General features: G+C 43.3%; 1 protein-coding gene across 1 annotated transcript in view; it reads left to right on the forward strand.

The window, feature by feature from the left end:
* Positions 1–19,336, forward strand: part of LOC128902487 (netrin receptor DCC-like) — a 592,493-nt gene that overhangs the window by 351,680 nt on the left and 221,477 nt on the right. The gene's annotated exons all lie outside the window — the stretch shown is intronic.

A 19,336-nucleotide genomic window follows, 5' to 3' on the forward strand; every position in this document is an offset into this window, starting at 1 on the left:
TTATTCTTCTTGCCTAATGCTGGGGGCCAGAGTGGGGCAGCGGATGTTACAAATCTTTCAAACCCATTTCCTACGTCCCCCGTGTAGCCGAGGGACTGAAATGTTGAGATTGGGTTTAGAGTTGTGATAGTAAATCACAGTAAAATTGGACATTGTGTGTACAACAGCGTATTGGAAAGCGTAAATAGTAATTCTGCATGAAAAGATCATGAGAGTAAGCCACTTACTTGGGAATTTGTATGTATAAATTTAATACGTGTAGATAATTGCATATACTCAATAAAATGGATAGAAAGAGAAGTAATTAAACATTTGATTATATCAAATTTGGAGTAATGAGACAAAATTAGGGTCTTGCATACATAGAGAAGATTTTTGTGGCTTATTATGTTCTCCACTCCAGTTTGGAACCTGCTTTGTCATCAATTTCAATTTGGTGTTTAATGAGAAATAATGCAGCCACATTTAGAAGGTTTTAGGCTTCGTGGTTATTGGGAAAATTACATGAAAACATACAGTGTAATATAGACAAATGTGAAATAAGTCTGGAGGCAATGAACCAGGCTACAGAGTACATGTGACTATAATAGGAAAATCCTTGGGGCCATCATTTTAGCTTTTTGATGGAGTAAAATGGCAAAGATGTTATTGAGGTCCGTCAGCAGAAGGGAATATAAATCATTAAAGTCACGGGAAAGCGGAGCTGATGCTTCGTATGAGCTCGGGGGCAGCCGGGGCTGGGGGCCGCGCTGGAGGCTCGGTTATTCCAGAGCAACTGGTGCCCTGGGATGAACTGCTGTGCGGGTGTTCTTTGGTGTGTGGTGGTATTGTTGTTATTATTGTTAGGGTTTTATTATGGTTTGGGGGGGGTTAAAGACCCCACAGGGTTTTCCTTAATAGGGTTCCTAATTCCAATACGGTAAGTCATTTAGAAGGTATTTAGAAATTAAAGCTAACGTGTGCTTAACCAAAATACTTCAACGTGCAGAACAGAGGGGATTGCTGCCATCGTACAGTGGCTTTTCATGGCTGCCTATCAACAGTGACATATTTCCCAAACTTTATTACAGAGTTTGGACGTAAGCTCGTATCTCTTTGTCTTCTAAGCCGTTCTGTTCATTTTTCCCAACTGCATGTGGGGTGTCAGAATTTTCCAGATAAACAACAAACTCCCTCTGATACCTGTAAAGCTTTGTGGGGAATGTCAGCTATTTTCCTTTTTTCTTCATTTCAGCTTTTAATTTGCAATGAAGCGGCTTCTCAAGATTTTTGGGGGGGCTGAGGTTTTTGGCCTTCAACATATTTTCTGTTCCTCTAGACCTTCTTTCAAAAGGTTTCTGTTTCTTTAAAAAAAAATTAGAAAAAAAAAGGAAAAAAGAAGATGAAGACTTAAAAAATGACGGGGGGGGAAAAGAGAACTAGAGGAGGGTTCATTTAATAGAGAAGGAAAAGGAATATAAAGTTATATACTGGATTCTTTCAAACCTGGTTTTCAGCTCTGCATTAAGGTCCTAAAAGGTAGTCAGCAAATGCTGGAGATGATGTTTTGTTAACTTCAGACGGGAGAAGATGCAGGGGGCGTATTTTGTGTGTATGTGTACGTGTTTTTTGTCCTAAGTTGATAATTTAATAATAACTACAATAATAGAATTTTAATATCATTTTCCCAGTAGCTCTGCCACCTCTAGAAAATTGAATAGTGATTTCCTTGGGTACTGAACACCTCTTTAATGGCAGACTACATCAGACAAAACAATTGGCTAAATACTATTTCACAAAACCCTGTTGAAAATGTCCTCCTTCCGGGTGCAATAACGTTATCTACGGGAGGAAACGGAGCCATGGCTTACGTGGTGAGCTGAGTCATGCTTTCAGGAGGAGCATTAAAATAAGTTTATCTCGACTTCAAAGCTTTTACTTCATTTTCAATACCTGTTGAAGAAAAGTGCTGCTGGGGATGACTTTTCCGTAGAGGTTTCATTTTCTTAGTCGGGGGAAGACGAACACACGGGCCTGAAGCCTTGGGTCTCTACTGAGGAATACGTTGTATCTCCCAATAATTCAGCAAGTTGCCATAGGAGTAATTATTAAAGGGGAAAAATAGGAGTATAAAAAGGAAAAATGCAAATAGAACTGTTATTATTATTATATTATTATTAGATAATTATAATTAGAAACATTAATATTAAATAAAATATAGAACTAGAATAGAAATAAACCCACAATGGCTACTTAGTGGCTTTGCCCTGGTGAGTCCTATCTGGATGCACAGCCGGAATTGTGCAATTTTGGTGTTAATTGTAGGAAACAGCCTTTTCCTTTTCACACTGATTTGCTTTCGTTGCTTGAATATTATTTTTTTTTTTTCCCCTCTTCTCTCTCTCTCCACGCTGACCATCGCTTGTCTTCATGATCTGGTTTCAGAAAGCCTGTCTTTAAACGAAGAGTTTTACATGAAAATGTGATTGCCATTGAGGTTTCTTGCAGGTTTGCTCCTCCCCAGCAGAGGCAATGGGTTTAACTGGGAGTAACTGGACGGCAGCAAGGCGGTTTTTACAGTAGGAGAGTTACATACGTGTTCTGAATTAGTTGTATGAGTTTGTTTCCTTACCTCAATAAATGAAACACTCAATGTAAGAATCAAAATGCAATTCATAAATTGATAAATTGTGATCCTTGCACCCTCTGAAGTGCGGCAACTTTTGATTGATACGCATAATTCCTTAAAACTCAAGTTGGTTTTTAGTAATATTTCCATCAGCTTTTTCAGCTTTTCTTCTTTTTCTTTTTTTTTTATCTCCACTTTTAAGACTGTAATTTTCCTGTGACTTTCCAGGGGCAAATCTTTAAACTCTTTGTTGCGGAATAAGCCTTTTTATTTGTCTGCTCGCCTGGTTTTCCCTTCAACAGCTAAATGTGTTAAGTGGTGATGGGAGGAGTGACAGCTGTCAGAGCGATTAGTATCGCATCTCAGCAGCTGAGTACTTAGAGTAGATGAAAATTTTTGCCTTGTGCATAAATTAAGGTATGAGCAATCCTGTCGCAGGTGGGAGAAGCAACCCGGTGCCTCCTTCCAGTCCTATTTTAAAGGTATTATTTTCCTGTGAAAATAATTCACGTGTTCTTCAAAAGGATGCTCTTTGGCTGAAATCTATTGCTTAGCGGAGAGCCTGCGTTGTCCGTCTGAGATTCTGTACAAACCCTCATGGAAATAGTCGTGCTTTGTGTGCAAAGGTGAATTTTACCCACAGTCCATGAATTAGTGGGCTGTTTGAACAGAGGAGATGAAATATCTATTATTAAACAGGGGTCAGGAGCATTACTTAAAGCAGTAAACACTAATCCTAGTAAAACAATTGGAGCCTGCAGGTTTGGGATCATACCGGTGAAACCTTAGGGTTATAGATTATAGCTTTTATTTCTTCTGTAAACTGCTGAGAATACAAGAGCTGTAAAAATGGTCTTGCAATGGGTACCAATGCTTGTAAATATTGTATCTGAAGGAATGAGATATAGACGTGGACGAGTTTAATTCCTCCTGCTGATCTTCTTGCTGGATTTTAAAGTTAACGCTGCCCTCGTGAAAAAAGGTGCTGCGTGTACTTTAATCATCACCGGTAATGGTGAAGGCTTCAGTTTTAATTTTTAATTAAAAAGAGACAGCACTCCCAGCAATCCAGTGTCCGCCACTAGTGTGATAGAGCATTGATTTAGTAATTCGGAGAAGAGTTGCTGATAGAGGCTGAAATGCAGCAATGTGACCCTCGTTCAGCAAAGCGCTTGCCTGGCTTTAATCAGAGGAGTTACTTCAGTGACATCAGTAGAAAAGAAGCTCTGGGAGTGGGTTGGCACCTGTCTCTGGAGGTGGAGAGGCTGCCCATGGGTGTGTAGCACAGATGTGCTCACGTGTCGTTGCGCTCTGTTACCCTGTTTTGTGGTGCAACGGATGATCTCTGTGAAGATCCACCACCCGCTGGTGAACCGGCACCCGCTCTGAGGACAACTCCAGGTTGCAGAATCATGGAATGGTTTAGGTTGGAAGGGACGCTAGAGACCAGGTTGCTCCAAGTCCCGTCCAACCTGGCCTTGAACCCCTCCAGGGATGGGGCAGCCACAGCTTCTCTGGGCAACCTGGGCCAGGGGCTCACCACCCTCTCACCAAAGAATTTCTGCCTCAGATCTCATCTCAATCTCCCCTCTTCCAGTCTAAAACCGTTCCCCCTCGTCCCATGGCTCCCCTCCCTGCTCCAGAGTCCCTCCCCAGCTTTCCTGGAGCCCCTTGAGGGACTGGCAGGGGCTGGAAGGTCTCCGCGGAGCCTTCTCTTCTCCAGGCTGAACCCCCCCAGCTCTCTCAGCCTGTCCTCCCAGCAGAGGGGCTCCAGCCCTCGGATCGTGTCCGGGGATGTCCGGCTCTGCTGCAGTTGGCTTGAACCGCCTCTTCGGGCACCTCACCTGTAGAAGCGGGCTCAGCTGCAGGATGGTGGATTTACATGTGGGGACAAAGCTTAGCTTATCTGGTAAATGCAAGGACTTCCCGTAGCTCCTCAGTGCACTGAGAGCTTTTAGAGTCCCAATAAAAGGCCAAGTTGCAAATGCGATAAACCGTAATTAACTAATATTATTTCCTGATGCAATCATGTGCTGATAATCGCGGAGATTATATTAGGAGAAAATAAGGGGTCAAAATAGCCAAGGACGGCGAGATAAAATTTGAAAACATCTTAGAGATGCCAGACGGTGATTGTTGGAGAGACGTGAAAGCTGTGTGACGCAGCGTATTATTGTGTATATTGATATCTCTGTCCTACAGCGCGTCGAGGTAGGTCACATAGGAAAACACGGATAACTCAGATAACTGTCAGGAAAATATTGGGCGGTGGTGATAATGAAATGAGCAGCTGTAGTTTTGAAGAGTCACTTTTGGTTTCACATAAATAATATCTAGAATATGAATAAGAGCGGGAGCCAGGGGAAATACATGCTTGTGTGTGTATGTATACGTGCATGTATTTTAAGAGTGGTTTTATCTGTAAAAATTCATATGCGCTTGTACATGCATACATATACCTGAATTGAATTTGGCAGGAAGTGATCTGTTGACCTTGCCGTAAAGGGTTGTATTTGAATTTTATTGTTGTTGTGATACTTTACTTATGCAGTAGGCTTGCATTCACCTGAGCTTTCTTCTGTGGCTTTGGATTACTTCTTGCACCTCTGCGTTTTGACGCCAGCTCATTTTGGGAGAGGAAATGTGGTTGGAAAATGCACCAGTGCTTGGGGGCTTCATGCCAAGTGCCCATCACTAACGCGCTGTCCCCATGTTGGGGCCTGGGCTGTAATTCTATAAAGTGCTCCAAAGGAAGGATTGGGAGGATGCTGGGCATCCCTGGAGGAACACTTATTCACCCCTCTGCCTTCTTCACTCCAGGCTGTGCCAGCCCAGTACCAGGTGGTCCTAACTGCTGAGATCGGCAAGTAGGGGAATGGAGATGTTCACTGTTATTGCTCTCAGCTCTCAGCACGAGCTCAGCCCTGTGGTGGAGACGGAGCAGATTTAGGAAGCCCCTCTCTGGTCCGGCACTGCCGTGTCGATAGTTCACAATCAGATATCACAGAATGGTTTGGGTTGGAAGGGACATTAAAGATCATCTAGTTCCAACCCCCCTGCCCTGGGCAGGGACACCTCCCACCAGCCCAGGTTGCTCCAAGCCCCATCCAACCTGGCCTTGAACACCCCCAGGGATGGGGCAGCCACAGCTCTCCACAGAGCCTTCTCTTCTCCAGGCTGGACAACCCCAACTCTCTCAGTTGAGATCACAGTGAAGTTGCTGATCCTGCACCCATTCAAGGCCAGTGAAGAGCTACTCCCTTCCCTAACTCAAAAATATGGTAGCTCTGAAAGCTTGATGTGGACAGTAAAGCCCATAGATACAAAATACATGTTTGATGGTTAAAAGGCTTCAAAGTAATGAAATTAAAGAAAATTCAGAGGCCAATCAGAAGGAAAATGCAGGCGATAATTAGGGACTTTATTTGTTTCATGGTTTCACAATGGGAAGCAGGTTTCTTCTGCAAGCTGGAGAACACCTTGAGCTGTGGGGCTAAGTGTTACTGAAGCATCATTTCGGTCGTACCAGACCCGAGCGAGCTGCCGGGTCTGGCAAGGACCACGGGACCAGTACACTCAGTCTCCTGCCCGAGCTGGGCCCCACAGCAGGACTAATTAGCCTGGACCCATGCCCCATTTCAGGAGGTGGGTTATGGCCTGGCAGCTCCAGTATTTGGGACAGACTGGCATTTTGCCGGGCTGTACGTTTATATATGGTGGGATTTTCAGTAACGCTGATATTCCATGTGATCAGAGGAGAAGGTGGATGATGTATACGGAGCATAGCGTGGCATCAGGGGAGCTTCAGTAAGAGTTAAACGGTAGATCAGGAAATTCTAAAAGAAGTACCTAAAATAGACATCTTCAAATGTCTAATTTCAAATTAGCTTGTTTAAATATATTGTATTCAAGAACTGGTTGAAGAAGCATCTAAATTGTCAATGTTCCTTTTTTAGTATTTTTTGAAATAGTGGGGGATGGTGGCAGAGCGGAGGGGAGCTGCTGGTGTGCCGAGCTTTGAAAAGGCCAAGGGGATCCCTCGGTGGTTGTGGGCTCCACATGGGGAAAACCCTGCTGAAGAATTGCATCTGTGGCTCAAAAAGAAAATTAAAGAAGTGATAAAGGCATCCGGGGTGAAGCATAGAGTCACGGAATGGTTTGGGTTGGGAGGGACATTAAAGCCCACCCAGTGCCACCCCCTGCCCTGGGCAGGGACACCTCCCACCAGCCCAGGTTGCTCCAAGCCCCGGCCAACCTGGCCTTGAACCCCTCCAGGGATGGGGCAGCCCCAGCTTCTCTGGGCAGCCTGGGCCAGGGGCTTGCTGTGACTTTAATCATGAAATTGGTTAAAGAATTGGAAAAGGTACTGAAAAGGAAAGAGCCTCTTTTATTTATTTAATTTGTGAGAGAAGGTTGTAGAGTGGTTTGCTCATGGTCCGTAGCTATCTGTGCAAAGAACAGATTTATAATAATGGAGCCTTACAGTCTACCTGACAAAGATAGGAAGAACATCCCCTGTTGAGAAAAGGACAAGTGTAGACTTACAAGTAAGATAATACTTTTTTTCTTAAATGAGAATAATTAATCAGTAGAACAGTGTACCAAGGGCCGCGGTGTATTTGTATCGCTAAGAAGGAATGAATGAGTTTCCTAGAATATACGCAGCACTTCAAAAAGTGATTAATTCAGGGAAGTCCTCTTCTGATTTATACGTTAGGTCGGACTAGATCATCATAACATCCCCTTCTGTAAGTCTGATCCACGCGCTCTCATTTTCCCAGTGGCAAAATGACAGTGAGGTGTCAATCTCCTTCACTTGGGTATTGCAAACCCATTAATATCTACAGGCGAAACGTGTCACAGCAATTAAACTATTATTACTTTTTGCATCAAAGGTTAAGGCGGTTGGAAGAACTGAACTGCCTGTGACACTGGCTGACAGTGATTCAGCTGGCTCCATCCGTTCAGTCTACATTTGTGCGGTTCGTGGTATATTAGCGGTGAGATTCAGAAGCAGCACGCTAAAGGACATTATGCGGACACAGAATACACATTCCTCCGGTCTGTTTAATTTATATCAGTTTGTAAAAATTTAACGTGTCTTATCCTGGGGCAGAATTGAGTGAAACGTGGTGTTTTCTAAAATTTAGCTCTTTAGTTTTCATTTATTCCCCGTTTCCCAGTTGCTCTCTGCGTTGTGTTTCAGGAGGCAGCATCCTCCGTGGGCTGAGAGGTGGAGTTCCCCCCCGACGTGTCCCCCGGCGGGACATGCTGCCTTCATCCTGCCTTTTTTTCCTCTATTTTGGTGGTTGCATACAGGGAATCCGGAGAAAGGAGGATCGTAGCCAGGTCTCTACAGCAATGCCTGCAGGACCAAGGCGGATGGTTCTTCACCCCATCTCATCTCACCGCGTGGTACAAGAGCTCTCAGCTGTTCTAGTCCTGCTTTTTGGGTGAATTAATGGAAAACAAGGAGTTCTGCTCCTGGAGCAAGCGACTTGGCTGCTACCAAGAGAATGTCCGCCTGCTTTATATTTTGGTGAACAGTGCGTGTGTACCTCAGTCACTTTTATTCTCGGTGACCTTGGATTACTTCAAAATCATTTGACGTTTTTGCTTGCTAATCGAATTAGAGCTTGTTGATTCCTTTCTCTTTGATCAAAACACAACTGCCTCACCCAGAGCGGGAGGGGAGGTGTAATGAAGTGCCCGAAGCTGCAAGGGCTGCATCCAGCCCCTTTCATCTCTCCGCTCTTCGCTTCTAGTGCCGAGAACAAAGGTCAGCCCGGGCCAGAGCAGCCGGTGGAGAGGGAGGCTGGTGCCAGCTGCACCGAAAGCATCCTCAGCCCTTTCCATAATTCATGTTCTGCCTTCGCTCGCGTTTGCGTACCGAGTTGGCAGGTAGGATTGTCGACCAAAGAAACCACAAGAAATCTGCCTGGTGTATGCTTTTAGTTTTAAAACCAAACGGAGCTTTTGGATGCTTTCATTAAGACCTAGCGCTTGCTAGCCATTGGCCTTATCTCTACAAAGAAGATAAAATAAGTCTTTATTTATTTATTGAAAGGCTGCTCTGGACAAGCAGCTACATATCCACTAACTGGCCTGACATCGAAAATGAGAGCAGGTGTTGGTCTGATGACTAGGAGATGGAGAGGAGTATATTTTCCTTTGACTTCCGAACGTGATAACCTTGCAGAGACCACTATGGCTCCCATCAGCTCTGCCATTCCCGACTCTTCCTTAATTATGGGGGGGGATAAAACTCATATTGTCAATTTGAAAAGGGCTTCGTTCAGCTGGCTGCGCTGAGGAGCAATTCCTCCTCAAAGGAGATGAGAACTGGAGTTGGGAGACAGGTAAATGAGGCCTGGGAGAGCTCTGGCATAGAATTGCCTAGGTTGGAAGGGACCTTTAAGGTCATGGAGTCCAACCATCAACCCAACGCTGCCGAAACCAGCACTAACCCATGTCCCTCAGCACCACGTCTGCCCGTATTTTAAATACCTCCAGGGATGGGGATTCCAGTGCTTCCCTGAGCATCGCACCCTTCAGACTGCTGCTATCTCATGCTTTACCCGGGGGGAGCTGGGAAGCCATCAAATCCTCGTGAATCTTCCTGGCTTTTGAAAATGGAAGCTGTGTTTACTTTTTGGCAATGACTTCTTCATTCTGTGTTCTCCGCAGCTCAGTTTGTCAACCCTTCCATGCATGGCCCAAGTCTTTTTTTTTCCAAGATCCTCATTCTGAGCGTCAGTTTGTGTTAATGATCTTGTTTGAATGGGATAATTTAAAAGCGGATGTACTAGTCTGAATAAATGATGGGAGAATCCACCCCTTAACTTGCCAGGTACATCGGCGGGGGTCTGGAAGTAGAGTAAGTGGCAACGTGTCCAATATTATATAAACTGCTATAATATATATTCTGTCTTACCTATTTGCTCTTCAGTTTCTCATTTCTCTTTCTTTTAAGACAGTGTGATAACATGAAGATCGAGGCCCGACAAATAAATAGCTCAAAAATAAGCACCCTTTCCGCAAACTTTCTCCATATTTTCCTCTTGCAGAGTCACAGACTGTTGCCAGTCTTTAGGATTGGATTTCCTCCAGCCAAACTCCTCCAGGCAAACCACACACAGGGCGATTAGAGTGGATTCACAGTACATTTTTGGGTTGTTCCAGAAGCCAGCTTGCGTACTTTTGTTAAAGGTTATTGAAATGTGACGAATTGGTGATTTTGTTTCCTTATCAGACATTGCTTTGGTGACTAATAGAATGAAATGAAAGAAAGGAAAATACTGTAATTTCTTTTTTCCTTTTAGAAAATATTTCTCTTATTGTTTTACCAATTTTAGAGGATGCTTTCAAGGTGGAAGAGTGGTTTCCGCGTTCTTTTAGAGCGTGACGATGAGCCTGAGCAAGCTTAGATCCATGTTCTGCCCATGTGTGGACTTGACTAAGTCCCTGAGTGATTCAGCTCTTGATAGTTTTATTTGGAAATTGTGCTACTGAATTAAAACCACATCGGCCAGGAGAAGTTTCTAAAGGCAACAGACAACCTTCTGGCAACTCCCAAATTGTCGTACTTTTTGGTGTTGTTTTTTTCCCCTCCTCACATGTACTTCTCTCCCTGAAGTCTCGTTTCCCCAGTCTATCGCTGTGAATATTGTTTATTCCCCTTGGATATCATGGGGAAAAATAGGGAAACACTCCCAAGAAGTGGAGGTTAATGGCAGGGACCTGCGGCCGTGCCTTGCCTCTGGCTGCACCACCACGTTTCCTCTGGCCCTGTTCCTTCCCCGCAGGCAAAGCCACGAAGCGCTGAGCTGCAAAAGTGGAAAAGGAATGAAATAGTGAGTAACGGCAAGAAACAAGCCTTTATTAGAGATCAGGACTGCTACGGAGAGGGTAATAAACTCATACAGCGCTCCCCTCGCCTCTACTGTATTTTTATCTGTTTTCAGCCTCTCCAATTTTCTTTTTGATGAGGTTACGGCGGTTGCTTTTAACTTTAATGAGGAGCTCTGGGGGAGGAGGGGAAGCTGTATGGTGCGGGGTGGTGCTGGCTCATTAACTGACCCCTCGGCAAACGAGAGCCCGGTCCCTGCTGCCCAGCGTGGGGCTGGCCCAGGGACCACCGGGGCTCCTGCTCCGGTGGCAGCCCCCTCGGCTGGATGCCATCACGGTGAAGCCATGCAGAGCCTGGAAAGGGTTTTTTTATTATTTTTTTTTAAAAGAAAAACTCCAAAAAGTAAACCTGGGCGATCCATACAGTGAAGAGGCGGTTTTCTCTTCCAGCTAGAGAGGGGAGTCTTGGATACACAGGAATCTCACAGGGACATCTATTAATTACACTGGCTTTTAATTATCTGTCACTGATACGTTACATGACCTTGAGCAAGTCATTTACTCTATGTGTGTGTGTATCTAGCTGTAAAATGCTTGTGAATTATTTAATGTCTACAAATTGCTTTGAGATCCCCAAATGAAATGCATTATAGTTGCAATTATGGCGCATGCTGGTGTCAGCCCGAATCTCAGCAAAGAGCTCCGGAAAAGAGCCTTTCCCGGGCCTCAACGTGCCGTGAGGAACAGGGCGCAGCATCCAGGGTCAACACTTATTTTTCTGTTGAACCACAAATACTTTTATTTTTCGCAAGCAGGATGTGGAAGTGTGAAATGTTGCCTCTTGGCATAGGAGGAAAGGCTGGAGAATATTTTTACGTTTTCATTTTTGGTTTGTTTTTTTTTTTTTTCCCTTTGTTGCTGAGATGAAGGTTGGTGCCTTGGCACTGAGATGAAGGTTGGTCAGAGCCATTGTATCTTGATGTTTTTATGAATAGAAAGAAAGAAAAAACCCAAGTATGGCCTCCTAAGACCTTGAAAAGTGTTTGTAGTCCTGCAGCATTTTCCCACACGGGCAAAATATTATTTTTAAAAAAGAATTAGGGAGCTAATTCAGCTCTACCTGCAACTTTCTCACAACCTAATTTTCTCTTTCACGTTATTTACTCAAAATTCGGCTAATTGTCAGCATCGTATTAGCCTTCGGAAAGCCTGCTCTGTGATGCATGCGTTCCTATTATACAGGCTTTGACAGAAATAACGTTAATGCATCTAAAGATGAAGTTTGACCCAATACGCAATTATGAAATGCTCGTTTGTTCCTGGGGCAGATGGTATGCGGTCAATAACTGTTGTCTGTACTATAAGTTATAAAGGCAGCAATAAAATAAAATCTTTAGGTAGTTATAAGTTGACAGATATCGGTGACCTTAGTTTTCTCTTCCCGGGCTGTCCATTATCGGTGCGTTACATAAAAAGAACTTTTTATTTGCATCCTGCTCCTGTGCTCTCCGGCCAGGCAAACCCATGCAGGAGCTGGACCAATATTTTTACCTATTCCGAGGGGCAGGGATGCTTTATTTCATTTTTATCTTGTTTTTAACGTGGTAATCACACATGGAACTATATTTTAATGGGGAACAATCCTCTCTCCGTGCTTAACTCCTCTAGCAGTGGGGGCAGATCCTTGTATTTCGCAACAGTCCTCCGGAATCATAGAATGTGTTGGGTTGGAAGGGACCTTTAAAGGCCACCTAGTCCCCCCCGCTGCAGTAAGCAGGGGCATCTTCAACTAGATCAGGAATATTATGGATAAAATAGCATTTTAGTCTTACGATTCCTTTGAAAGTTTAACGTTCCTGATTTGTTCATAAACTCAGAAATTTACAAAGAAATTTACATTAATCCTGAAGTATTCCATGTTGTGGTCTCAGTTATGTGCCCCATCCCTGGAGGGGTTCAAGGCCAGGTTGGACGGGGCTTGGAGCAAGCTGGGCTGGTGGGAGGTGTCCCTGCCCAGGGCAGGGGGATTGGAACGAGATGATCTTCAAGGTCCCTCCCAACCCAAACCATTCCATGATTCTTAATTCTATATGGCGCTCTACGAGGTGGTTGGGTTTTATTATAGACTGCTCATGGAGATTATACAGATCGTACTCTACAGAACCTTGTAGATGAGTGTCTGTGCGCGTTCCTTACCCCGACCTTGAAACTCGCCCTCGGTTAATATGGTTTCAGTACTGTTTTTTTAAACCGTAGAGACTTTTTCTGTGCGACTGAACACGAATAACGGCGGCATCTGCTCCTCGGTGCTGACGTTGCAGTAGCCCAGCAGCAGCCAGCTGGATCCCAGCGATTTCACGGGGTCGTTACCAACCTTGCTGAACTCATTAGGGCCTGGCTACCAGGAGGGCAATAAAGTGGGAGTTGTTATTAGCTACCTGATGACCATGCAAGCTTCCCCCCAAAAAACCCAGGAGGTTTTGTTTTGTTTTCTATTTTATTTTATTTTTTTATTATGAGACACAGACTGTCTGTGGCAAGTTTTTAAAACTAATATTTAGGAAAAAGGAAAATGAGATGATGACAACATCTAGGGGGAAGTAATATTTTGCGACAGGAATTTCTTCCTTGATTCCTGATGTGTGAATGAAATCATTGTTGATGTGAACTACTAAAAAAGTCCTTTCTTTTCTTAACAACCTCTTTATTTTCAGTTATCGTTGGCGTACAGTAATGCAGCGAACCTGTCCTTCACCTCTCTGAAAACTTCATGAGTGATCTTATCCCTCTTGAATTTTCCTGGGGTAGCTGCAGTTTGAACCAATGTGGAGATAATAATGAGTTTTCCTTACATAAACAGTGTCGCCTTTTCCTCTGCACTGGGCTGAGGGGCTATTTATTTAAATAAAATCAAGACTTTTAGCAATTTGAGTATAGCACAGGTCATCACAGCATTTCAGAAGGACTTTTGCCTTTGGAAACAGAAGTGGGAGCAACGTTAAGCTTCGCTTTGCTTTTCACTGTATTTTCTGGATGTAACGATGAAGAATCTTCGTAATTACTTATAACACCGAAATTGTATTTTTCTTTAAGCAGGTCATCAGTGCAGTCAGTAGTAGAAGTATGTTTAGTAAAGCAGTCAAAGACAATAAAATCTCTTGATTTGATTATTTTTCATTTAACTCATGCTAGAGCGGAATATGCTGAGGGACGAGGATGTATTTTAGTTAGCTGCAGAACGGGAGATTCAGACTGATGAAAACACATTTCTAGTCCGCTGAGTCCAAAGTGGGCAGCGCGTCTCCGGTGAGAAGGCGTGGACTCCCAAAGCCTTTCTCTGCGCATCTTCTCCCCTCTCCTGCCCGTGGGGTTGCGACGATGCATCGTTTGAATTTTTGGTGGCTCGGTTCGTTTTCTCGTGGGAACCGTGAACTTCTGCTGTAGCGCAGTAACACCATAAGCTGACCTTCACCTGGAGAACTAAAGAAGCGTGAAAATAATCAAAATCATTAAATAAGACAAGTAATACCTTTATTTCGGTGAAGAATGAAGTTTTACATAGAATAGCAGCTTCGTTTTTCTCGTATTTCTTCAAGGCTGGTCTGAGGGGAGATATATTGCCTTTCTGCTTGTCAGGTGTAGGGTTTAGAGTAAGAGAAGGATACGGAGCTGTGGTAAGAGATAAGAAGATATTAATTTTAACCTACTGTATATTGAAGACACGCTAGCGCTTTAATTTTTATGCCTCTTACTCTTTCCTGAGAGTGCACTGTAACACCGTTTCTATTTTTTTTCTTAATGCAATAACAACACAGATACCATATATAACAGGGAAGAATCGTAAATACCTATATAAATATATAAAAAAAAATTATGTTGATGTAAAAATCCAATTCTCCTGTCCTTTTTAGACCTGGAGGAACTCCATTGGCTTTGAGTTGGGAGATGCTGACTCCCCTTACGGCAGGCGCAACCCGGCGCGTTCACTTGATGTAACTTTATTTTAAATTCAGGGTTTGTGCGAGTTAGCAGCGAAAAGTACAAGGGATTTTTTCTTTTTCTTTTTAAAAGGATTTGAATCTCTAAGATGACAAAACCACCCTTTAAGTACATGGAATTGAAACTCTTCCCATTCAGGAGGCTGACAGGGTTGGGCACTCGCTGACAGCAGTTATCTTTCTTGGGTCAGTAGAAACACATTCCTTATTCAAACATGCAAAGAGAAGACACTTTGCATTAGGAAATGCTGACATTTCTCTGAGTTAAAATTGTTTCCTCTTGTCGCAAGATCAGCTGTCATCTCACAAAAGGTATTTCTAGAAACGGGGAGGTCATCCCAACACATGGCTCTCTAAACTAGCTGGAAGCGTTCGATTAGTCCCCGAGTCTCTGCTACAGGCTCATTACAACCAATCTTTGACATTTTTTGGTAATAAATGCAGCTTGCTGTGGTCCTTCAAGGGAGAAGCCCGTTTGTTGGAAGCCGGTGGTCCCACACCTCCTTTCTGTGGCATCGCAGAAATCCGCACAGCTTTCCGAGGAGGTCTTTAGAAGATGACATGGAACGAGGACCGGCTTCGGTCCTGCCATGCAAACAGGACAGGTTTCAGAGCGCCTTCTTCATCTGAGGGACCTCCAGGCAAGAGAAAGTTCTTAGAATCACAGAATGGTTTGAGTTGGAAGGGACCGTAAAGCCCGTCCAGTGCCGCCCCCTGCCCTGGGCAGGGACACCTCCCACCAGCCCAGGTTGCTCCAAGCCCCGGCCAACCTGGCCTTGAACCCCTCCAGGGATGGGGCAGCCACAGCTTCTCTGGGCAACCTGGGCCAGGGGCTCACCAGTGTCAGGGCTGTAGCGTGATCTTTACAGGAGTGTATGCATTAAACGTAATTTTCAAATTCGCTTTATTCTGGCATGGTGGAAAACGAAGCGCTGTTCCTCTCCCAGAGGCGTTGGGCGTCTGTTGGCACACGGTTAAGTTATTGAATTTTGAATCGCAGAGCCTGCGATACCACGTGCTGCTGGGGGACAACCTCGGTAACACCCCCAAGTGCAGTTACTGTAGTACAGAGAACTTTAAACTTCTGTGTAAATTTTGATACCAAACGACTTTCCTGCGAAATGGCTCTTATCTTCTATTTCATTTAAGTTCTACCGTTCACACGAATAAAAATCCTCCTGTGTCAATGAGGTTGCACGCTGGGGTCCGTCCTAATCCTTTATCCAAAGATATTTAGTGAAGACTTTGATACCACTTGCTGATATTAATTCTTTTAAACACAAAATCTCGTGGACATCTTCTTTCATAGATCTCCATTAACCTTTTGGGATTTTTTTCCTCTTTTTTTTGGTGCAATATCTAACATTAAATATCCTCAGTCTGCAGCTGGGGCATTTTGATAGGCCTGGGTTAACATGAAATAATGAAAATGAGTGTTTAGAAAAGTGGTTTCATCCTGATATGGAATAAGCGTAACCTTCTGAGGTGTTATTTTACATTATTTTTGTCTGAAGATGGAATTTTAAGGCTTTCAGCCAGAGCCCAGGGCAAAGTACAATATCAGCATCCTACAGTGGCGGGCTGTTCAGGAAAAATCTCGCTGAACTGCCACTTCCCAACAATTCCCAGAAATTTTCTGGGGGGAAAAAAAAATAAAAAATTTTGTGAAACGTGGTAAGTTTTTTTGGGGGGAAAAAGACGGCGGTTTCTTCAAGCCGCTTTTATATTGCTATAATGTAATTAGAAGGAACGTGAAAACATCATGGATCTCTTATTTCCTTCGCAGCCCTCCTCACCAGCCTTCTTCACATATGCATGCCTTTAAAATATTCAGGACCGAGAAAAAACAGATAGAGAGCAAAGATGGCAGCGCTTGACATTTATTGATGTATAAAATATTGATAGAATGTATATTTATAGTGCTTGACGTCTCAGATATCTATGTGTGTGTACATATTTCCAGTCCAGATGTGTTACATCTGTCTGCTTTAGGGTGTTACCTTGTCCTTACTTGTGGCGTCCTACCTGTGTTTAATACTGCCTAATTTCCAGCAAAGTAATTATGCAAATTGCTCGCTTTAATGGTGTCTGTAGGAAAAATAAAGGGCACACCTACCCTGTTGTAGGAAAGGCGTTGGTTAGTGCGTGATAATTGTTAAATATGTTCATTTGGAATGAAACTCGGCACAGGGTTATGCATATACTGAACATAAAGCGTAAAAAAACCGTGAGGATTTCTACCTGTCTAGAAAAAAATGCCAGCAATTAAAAAAATAAAAGGGAGAGAAATCGTGGGAGAAGAGCAACGGTCCTGGTGGAGGGAGTGAGAAACTGGAGGCAACTGGGGTCAGGGTCCCGGAGCGTGCGCGTCGTAAAGAATAACTGGCAGGAATGTATGAATTACAAGTCTATAAATTAATTGCAGGCTTGCGGTGACACCGCCATAAACCATGCTAATGAAGACTGAGTAGTTTATGATTTTGTCAGAGCTCTGAAAAATTAGGTGGTTTGTAAACTACATAGATACTGGTGCTTTTATGCGAGCTTGTTGAATAAATTATACTAGGACTATAGTATAAAAAAAAGTGTTAAAAACTAACCTCTGAATGTGATTCCATCTTAAATTTTCTGTCTTTGGGTTTTTCTTGTTTCTTTTTCCTTGAGCCATACTATCAATGCTGATCCTTTGTAACTCGGCCACTAAATTACTTCTTTTTGTATATCTGTAGTGTAAACAATGCTATTTTTTTATAAACCTCTTGATCAGCGTCTGAGTTCCCGGTGTTCCCTTCTGAGTGCTGCTTTATTGGAAAAAACGTATATAAAATTTTCCTGCTGTGTGGTCTGGAGCCCCTGATTTAAGGTCTCTCTGGCCGCGGAGCAAGAAGAGCCCAACACGGGGCGATGCCTATCCAAACGCACGCAGGCCTCGGAGACTTTTCCATAGGAAATGAGGCGGCTGAGTTAATCGGGACGCCTCATCAGTTTTAATTTGCACGCGTTGCGTTTGAGCCAAACGGGATTGGGAGCTTCTAGGTATCCTAAATTATTAAATATACGGTAAAAAAGGACCGATGTGGAAGAGGAACGGAGAAGATGGGAGCAGCGCTGGAGGGGACCGGGGCGGATGCTTATTTAAGCGTAGGTAACTCAGCTCAAAAGCAGAAACAACAGCTAAAAATCAAGAAAACGCTGACATAAAAACTTTGCAGACTTGCTTTGATCTGCTTGGCTTTATGTATTATACACAGTTTTTAAATAACATCATTTTCTCCAAAGTGCACACAAGTTCGGAGAGCCCCCAGGAGTAATTGGGAGGGTGTGATCGAAGAGGCGATGATGTCTAGGGCCCTGCCCTCGTTTATTACCAAACCTGGAAACTCGGTTGTCAATAAAGGCAAAGAAAAGAGCTTTGTAGTTAAGGTGATGAAATGCAAACCCCGAAGAACACAGTTTTATCTGTACGTCTGCCATAGTATTCCTGCAGGACAGGGGTTTGGTTGTCTACACCACGTGTTCAGGTGTTGCAGCTTTTTTCCTTATTTTCTGCATCCCCAATGAGACTTTTTGGTCTGATGTGCAAAAAAAACCCCATTAGTATATTGAATACTGTATAAAAGACTGCTCTAAACGATAGCTAAGTGGACAAGAAAAACCTGGGGGGGGGTACTTTGCCCTTTCTCCGGTAGCTTGGTTAGTAGCACCTCTTAGTGTTCGACTCCTACCAGTTCAAAAATGTTTGTGGATCACGCAGGTATTGTAGAAAGAGGAGGGGGGAAAAAAAAAAAAACACCGGGAAATGAATCGGGAAAGCATGAAGCCATGCACTAAATAGGAAGCTTGAAAATTAAACCCTTTTTGGCGAGCAGGGTCCTCCCGGAGCCCCAAAGGAGCCGCGAAAACCCAGAATTTGATGGTGGAATTGAGGAGCGCGCTGTAAATCCTCAAAAACCTGGGACCTGAGCTAGGGATGTGTGAGCAACCTTGACTCTAATGTTTCTTAGCTCCTGTGCAATTTATTTTATCTTCACCTTCTTTTAATTTAGAGGCTTTTTTTTTTTTTTTCTCTTTAACATTATGGCTTTATAAATATTCTAATCAGACATGGGGAATGATGGCTCAAGAAATACAATTGGATTTTCTGTCTGAAATGATAAGTCATGGACGGTGCTTAGAAATTAATCTATTCTGGCTTCCTGGCAGCTACGGATATTCAAAACGGAGGCCGTCATTCCCCGACAAAACCTGACAAAATGTTCGTGGGCTGCTGAGATCTTGCGTGTGTTTTTCAGTGGGGGCGGGGGGGGGGCTCATTAGAAATATGATGTTCTTAACAGTTTTCCTCAAATTGCTAATTTCCATCGTCCTGGTAGTACAATAGTGATGAAGTGAAATTAAATTAGCATATCATATAGCATACTGAAAAACTGTGAATACATTAGAGTAATACAAGGCAACAGATAATTGCTAGCTTAATAAGAATTCATTTTCAGCCAAGATAATTCAACCTTTTTCGTCTTCCAGTCGCTAGGGCCAGATTTGCTGGTTATTGATTATCTCCTCATCTTCTATAAACCCAGTCAGAAGTTTTTCTTGGTTCTATCAAAGTGTCTCTGCTCTAAATATTTCTAATTCTGTATCATTTGTCCTGTCTGTGTATGTGCCTGTCCATAAGTTGACTTGAGGGACCTTGTTACGTATGCGGTTGGCATCTAATCCTTTGAAATGAGTGAGATTTTATTACCTCTGTACTCGCTTAGCGAGAATTATATATATATTTTGTTAGACATAAATCTTACATGTCTTCTAAATTGAGGTTTTAATTCTTTTATTTGGGGAAAAAAAAATGTTAACATCAACCGTTTAAGTGTGTTTTCTAGAA

The sequence above is a fragment of the Rissa tridactyla genome, chromosome Z (genome assembly GCF_028500815.1).
Source record: "Rissa tridactyla isolate bRisTri1 chromosome Z, bRisTri1.patW.cur.20221130, whole genome shotgun sequence".
Taxonomy (NCBI): domain Eukaryota; kingdom Metazoa; phylum Chordata; class Aves; order Charadriiformes; family Laridae; genus Rissa; species Rissa tridactyla.